This window comes from Marmota monax, unplaced genomic scaffold (genome assembly GCF_021218885.2).
Source record: "Marmota monax isolate L192 unplaced genomic scaffold, Marmota_monax_Labrador192_F-V1.1 WCK01_AAM20220418_F8-fsc00024, whole genome shotgun sequence".
Classification (NCBI taxonomy): domain Eukaryota; kingdom Metazoa; phylum Chordata; class Mammalia; order Rodentia; family Sciuridae; genus Marmota; species Marmota monax.
In genome coordinates, this window is record NW_026695224.1 from 33,817,565 (window position 1) to 33,824,786 (window position 7,222).

Consider the following 7,222-nt stretch of genomic DNA (forward strand, 5'->3'; position numbering starts at 1 on the left):
CCGCTCCCCTGCCCGCTTCTCCCCGGGGAAAGTTTGGGCCACAGCCTGGCGGCTCCCCACCGTGCGCCCTTCCCCGACTCGCGCGAGCTCCCTGCCCGCAGCTCCGCAGCCTGGGTGGTGAGAAGGGGCGCCTGCCAGGGTTCCTCGCCCACGCCTTCGCCTGGACTGCGGAAAGGGGAGGGATGCAGAGGGGACGCTACCGTCCATCATCCCCCAGCCCCTGAGGACAATCTGTGGCTCAGGACCCTTGTGATCATCCCGGGTTGGGGCCGACACTCTGTTCTCCACACAGGCCTCTTCACCCGCCTCTGGGAGTGAACCTGGGTCGAGTGGCTGCAGACGAGGGTGGGGTCATCTGCGGGCCCCCAGGCCTGCAGGCTTTCGATGATGACCCACTGGCACTAGCTGCCCAGGTCCCCTCCAGTGTATGCAGAGGCCCTTCATCCGAGGGTTTCTCAGGAGGCACCCCTTCCCTGGAGGCCTCTGTAGACACTGCCTAGCTCAAAAAGAGGGAGAAGAAGGACCCCTAACATGTTTCTCATGTCACTGTCACAGCCTGTTGTGCCATCCCCACCTACAAACCTAAGCTCTCCACATCCTGTGCTCTGTGTGCATATGGAGCTTAGAAGGGGAAACAGAGTCCCAGAGCAGGAAAATGACATTCCTTTGGAGAATGTGGGGAGGGATTGCAGGAAGTGGAGTCAGCATTTCCTAGCCCTGTGTTCTTGCTTTAAGTCACTCCAACAAATAGAAGGGGACAGGGTTAGACAGAATGCTCCTTCCCCACTGTCCCCACCCTCCCGGAAGGGATGGGAACTGCTGGTGCATGCCTGTAATCCAGCGACTTGGGAGGCTGAGGCAGGAGGATTGTGAGTTCAAAGCCCCCTCAGCAATTTACTGAGGCCCTAAGCAATTTAGCAAGACCCCGTCCCAAAATAAATAATAAGAAGGGCTACAGATGTGGCTCAGTGGTTAGGCGGCCCTGGCAATCCCCAGCACCAAAATAAATAAATAAATAAATAAATAAAGGAGGGATGGGGTCTGCAGTTGGCCTGTGCCATTGGCCCCCATGTGTCCCCAGGGGAGACCTGTGCAGAGGAGCTCAGAGACCTGGGGGTGGGGGGGGTCCTGATGAGCTGAATGTGGGCATTTCAGGGCAAGCATTATGCCCCTGCTGTGTGCTAAGGGCTTCACTGGGCATGGGCTGCTTGTGCCGAGGCCTGGAAGCACAGCGTCACCTGTAGCCTCCCAGCCCTGCTGTCCCCAGGTCGGCGCCCTGTGTAGGATTCATAGTTGTCTCCCCCAGCAGCACTGCTGGTTCTTGACTTTCTTCCCGGGGGCTCCTGGTGCCAGAGTCCCCGAGAGTTCCTGGGCCCCTGGAAGTGCACCACTGCTCACAGGTCCTGGGTGGCCAAGGGTCCTGTGTCCAGTTCTTCCTCAGAAGAGCTATGGGCAGGGTTGCTCTGAACTGTGTCCTCTGGTGGTGGCAAGGGAGATATGAGGAAGCCCCCGGGGACCAGGCACAGTCCCTGCGCTGTTCTTGTTCCAGAAGGGCAGGAAAGGATGAGGAGGACATTTCTGCAGCAGAAAAGCCCTGAGCAGGCTGAATGCTCCGAGCGCAGAGCTTTGCCCTCGGGGGAGGGTGTCCAGCTCCCCAAAGGAGAGGAGGGGTCCTTTCATTCCCACCAGTAACGGCCCGAGGGCGTATTGTTTTCCCAGGTGGCGCGTGGCCTGTCTGGCTCTGCCTGGCTCTAGTCCTGGGCTCTCCTAACAGCCCCCAGTCCTGCTGGAGAAGGGGATGCACTTCAGAGGAGCAGGAGTGTGTGTTGTCACCTGCATGGCGCTGAGCCAGGAAGGGAAAGATTGAGACTCATCTGCCCCCTCTGCTTCTGGAGGCTTAGGATTTGTGTCATAGCACAGGGCTCCAGGTGGGCCCTACCACTTTGGGTCCCATCCTTACCTGAGCACTGAGGGACACTGAGCTTCTCTGGCTCCTACCCACCAGGTACTGGTAGCTCCATCCCCCAAAGTTGTAACAATCAAGAACATCTCCAGACATTGCCAGGGTCCTTTGGTTAAGAACCCCCCAGTATTTTTCAGGGGTTCCCAGTCCTGGCTGTATGCCAGAATCCCCTGGGGAGCTTAAAACCAATAAATGAAAATGAATCAGATCGCTCAGGTCCTGGTCTTGCTCCAGGGGTGGACTTAATTGTTCCAGGCAGGTCCCAGGCCCAGGTTTGCAAAACCTTCCAGGTGAGCCAGGTATGGTAGTATACACCTGTAGTCTCAGCACTCAGAAGCCCGAGGCAGGAGGATCACAAGTTCCAGGTCGGCCTGGGCAACTTAGAAAGACCCTGTCTCAAATAGAAAATGAAAGAGAAAGCGCTGGGGTGCTGCTGGGGGTGCAGCACTAGCCTTGCGTGGGCCCAGCTCTGGGTTCCTTCCCCAGCACCTCGAAAGAAAAAAATAAAATCCCGGGTGATGCTGACAGTCTGCTGTGCCCGAGATCAGAGGGTCCAGCCTCAAGAGCCTACCTGGGCTTCGCTCCCGGCAGCATCCTGCGGCTGCGGCTGGGAATCATGTTGGAGTAAGTGTGGGTGTGTGTGTGTAGGCCACAGGAGCGCCCACCCTGGGGAACATGGCCTGCTCTTGAGGTGAGGTGGTGGTGCTGCTGCTTGTAGGGCCCATGAGCTCTGAGAGGAGGGTGGCCTCACTTGCCCACCCTTGGAACAGCCACAGGGAGGCTGAGAGCAGCCTGAGGGGAAGCCTGCGAGCCACGGCCCTGGAGCCCAGGCCAGTGCTGCCCCTGTACTAGATCAGAACCCCCTGGAGTCTAGGGCCAGGGTTCCTCAAGCATGGCCTGTGGTGGGGCCTCTGAGCATGCCCTCTGTCCTCAGCCCTGAAGCTCCCCCGCAACCAGAGCAGGGCTACAGAGGAAGCAGAAGAGGACCCATTGGGCAACAGCTGCCCTCCCTTCGGGGATTAGGGGCTCAGGCAGTGACCTCCTATGGTGACCCCTCAAGTTCCAAACTCACTGAACAGGGACCCTGTACCAGGAAGACCCTGCCCTCGAGGACATCAGAGTCTGAGTACAGGAAGAGTTTTAGAGAGGGCAGTCCAGGAAAGGACTGAAGTCCTAGGTCAGGGCACAGCTCAGGGGCAGAAAGGAACCCTCCCACTCCCTGAAATGACCTTCCTGCTGCTTCCCTCCACCCAGGTGGTCCCTGTCACCTTTGTAGCTACGAGCAAGTGTCCTCTGCCAGTTTGGAGCCACATCCTGTAGGTAGCCAGTCCCTTGGGCCAGGGGCCCTGTCTCCTGAGAGCAGGCAACCCTCAAGTCCTTGTGCTCGGCCGCCATTGAGCACTTAGCATCTGGGACGGAGCCTGTACCAGGTGTGCATCAACAGATGTCACAGACACACGGAGGTGTGCGTGAGAGAAAGCAGGACCGCAAGTCCTCGGGTCCCCGGGGGCCAGGAAAGCAGATGCAGCCCAAGTAGAGAAGCAGATGCCAGGGCCCGTTCCCAGAGGAGACCATCTGCCAAGTGCCAAGCAGCGGCTGCCTGGAAGCCGCAGGAAGCGGCTCTGTGTGGCCTTTTGCCCAGGAAGGGGAGGCTGGTCCCATCTGTGTGGCCCCACTCTGTGCCCCCGCAGTTTCCAGTGCCAGAAGTAGCAGGGTGGATGCTGAAGCGGGGGCTTCCCATGGGGGGAGGGGGACTGCACAGAAGAGGGACCATGCTGAGGGAAGAGGAGGGTCAGGTGTGCAGGTCATGGACACTTCAGGACAGGCCCTGGCCTAGCCTAGCCTAGCTCAGAACAGCCTCCAGTGTCAGCTATGGGTGGACAGCGGGGGCCCCGTGGGAGTGAGAAGCTCTGGCCCTCCCGGGCCACCCACCCTGGTTCAACCTCCCATGTCCAGGAGTGCCACCGACTCACACCCACTTTAGAAGGATTCGGACACAGAGAGGCCCCCATCATTTCTGGGAGGGGTCACAGAGGATGGAGCTGGGGGAGACCATCTGTCCATTCACAGCCCCAGTAGTTTCCACGGCATGTCCACTGAGTGTGGTGGCAGGTTAAAGAGGGCTGACCGTCCTCCATTCCTCTCCCCATCCAGAGGCCGGGCTGATTCCCTGCTGCAGAATGTGGGCTGGCCCCAGGATGAGTAGCAATGGAATGGCACAGAAATGGCACTTTGTAGTTCCAGAACTGAGCCTTCGGGATCCTGGGGGCTTCTGCATCCTGTTCTTGAATGCTTGCTCTTGTGTGCCCCAAGTTCATGTTGACAGCCCATCCCCCCGTGCAGTGTGTGACGAGGAGGGCTTCAGTGAGGAGCCTTGCCTTTGTGCAGTTAGTGCCTGTGAAAGAGGCTCCAGGGAGCTCCTTCCTCCTGCTGTGGGAAGACCCGGGGAAGGTGCCATCTTGGAAGCAGAGCAAACCCTCATCAGACTCTAAATCTGCTGGTCCCTGGATCTTGGACTTCCGGCGTTTTTGTTGTTTATAAAGTACCCACTGTAATTATTTTGTTACTGCAGCCTGAACAGAGTCAGAGAAGAGGCTCCTTCTTGGGACCCAGCTGCCGTGCTGAGGGGTGCCTAAGCCGCTGGGAACACTCCGCCTGAGCTCCCAGCTGACGACAGTCATCGAGTCTACCATGCGGGTGTGCCAGCTGCCACTCCAGCCCTAGAGGGCATCCCATGACAGCAGGTCCTGCCAGTGCAAGGAGCTGCCTAAGAACCACTGGCCAAGACTGGGCAGCCACAGGACTGGGAGGAAATGGCTGTGGTTCCCAGCTACAAAGTCTTGGGATATTTGCTACACAGCAAAAGACAGTTGAGACAGCTCCTTTTGGGTGCCAGGCAAAGATGCGTTCCAAGTTAACAACGTTTCTTTAAACGTTGTTAAATCCAAACAAGTTAGGGTTACGAAGTGGTTTTAACGGCAGCTAGATTCTCCCTGCACTGGGGGTGAGCCCAGGGCCTCACACATGCTGGGCAAGGCTCAGCACTGAGCTATATCTCCAGCCCTTTTTATGTTATCTTGCGACAGGGTCTCACTGGGTTCCCCAGGCTGGCCTTGAACTTTCAGTTCTCCTGCCTCGGCCTCTGGAGTATCTGGGATTGCACAAGGAAACGTACCCTTCATGTTTCTTACCCAACTGGAGGAAACCAAGAATCTGCTCTATGTCCTTGAGGTCTTTCCCTTAGAGATGTGGTGTCCGTGTGGGGCCAGGAGAATCTGAAACAGCGTCTGCTGGACTCATCAGGTCGGCAAAGCAGGCCTCCCTTAGCCACCAGGGGAGCAGCCGTGGGGAGAGAAGCAGCAGGGTCTGGGATCCACTGACCTGGGCCCATGAGCCCCTCATGGGAGGTGTGGCCTTGAGAAAGTCACTGTCACTCAGAGTCTTGGTGTTCCACCTGAGATGAGGGGAGGTGCACTGGTCCCGGGGATGGAGTGAGGGTGAATAGTGAGCGAGAGGCCAGCACCGTGGGTCAGAGCCCAGACCACGCAGGGGCACCCGCGTCCAGCTCCTCGAGTCCCACCCACTGATGGACTCGGAGGCAGCGCTGCTCGACCCTGCAGAGGAGCGCCTCACTCTGCTGTTCCAAGGCACAAGTCGTGGGCCTGGGTTCCTGCCCAGCATCTGGCTGGAACACTCACCCAGATGCCCCTCGGTGTACGCTGTCGATGAGGGCTGTGCCCTGCAAAATCAGGTGTAAAGCGACACCAGAAAACAGTCCCAGGGGCGTCCAGGCCATTGCACCCCACAGAAAAAACAGCACTCTGCAACAGCGGAAGTCACAGGAACTGATGGCCACTCCCTCAAAATAGAGCTAGTCAGACAGCGCCACGAGAAAAGGTAGCCGAGCCCAGCTTGGAGTTATTGGAGTCAGCACCCACACATCACATCTCGGATGAAGGACCTCTGGGGCCCTGAGGCGAGCAGCCGGGAGGGGAGGTGGGGCTGGAAGAGATCAGGAGCCGGCGCGAAAGAGGAAGAGCCAAAAAGCAGACGCAGAGCTGCGTGGTGGGAGGGGAGAGAAAGGCCACAGGCCTGCGTGGCAGTCACCCCCTCCCACAGAGGGGCAAGGCTGGTGAGGGAGGGCCAGCTGGCCACGTCCCCTGTGAGTCCCACACATCTGGAGCTCCAGCCACGCTGGACACATCTGCTCCTCCTCAGCACCTGCATCCTGCCCATCTCCTGCCAGTGTGGCAGTCTGGAGGGGACAGGAGCCCTCTGCCATCAGAGTTTGCAGGCCAGCAGAAAGGAGGAGTGGTGGCAAGATTAGCCTGCAGAAGCCAGGCAGGTGATGGAGTGTGGGCAGCACCCGGCAGGCAGGTCAGCGGTGGCCTGGCAGCCAGCAGGCTCAGGCATGTGGACGCTGCAGCCGGGGTGGGGCGGGGTGGAGCCCGGAGGTACCTGGAAAGCCACTCTGTTCTGGGAGAGTGTGGGTGGGAGTGGGGCAGAGAAATCAGTCTGGGCTGGGGTTGTGGGGGAGAGGACAGCACCTGGGCCAAGCTCTCCAGGAGCCCATCAACCTGCCCCAGAGCTGCGGGGAAAGCAAACCACAAGATCCCCGAGAGGGCCCTGCAGCCAGGAGAGGGAATGAGGAGACCTCGGGTGCGTTCTGGAAGGCAGGCGGACTGCACTCCCCTGTGCACAGAGCATCCCTGGAAGGTTCCAGCCGTGAGAAAGGCGGCGGCCCCAGAGGTCCTGGCCGTGCTGCCCTGCCCTTTGCTTCTGAAACAAGGATCACAAGAACTGTCACCTGAGGAAAAGTTAAATAAGCAAGCAGCAAGGCAGAAGCCGAGGACAGTGTGTTTGAAGACTGGGAAACTTGTGCCTCACCAAATTTGGTCCTGGTGACAGTTTCAGGACGTTTGAAAGCAATGCAAGCTTAGCTGGTGAGCGAGCGTTCCTGAGAGTGCACCGTGTCCTGCCTCAGCCGACCGCGATAGCTAAGTCACGTTTCGCCGAACACTGCCATTTCAAACCGAAGACTGACGACATTGTTTTTCCAATGTTCAGAACAAAACCATTCAATGATGGGTTTAGGTGGGATTCTTCCAAGCTCACTGGCCCTGGGGTGGGACCGCCCAAGCAAAGCATTTGGAGGCCCCAGCCTGGCTGGGGTGAGGCCATGGTGTGGGAGGTTGAAGTGGGGGGTGCATCTCAGGCGGGCATGTGGGACGGGATTGGTGGCCACTGGATGTGGCAGGG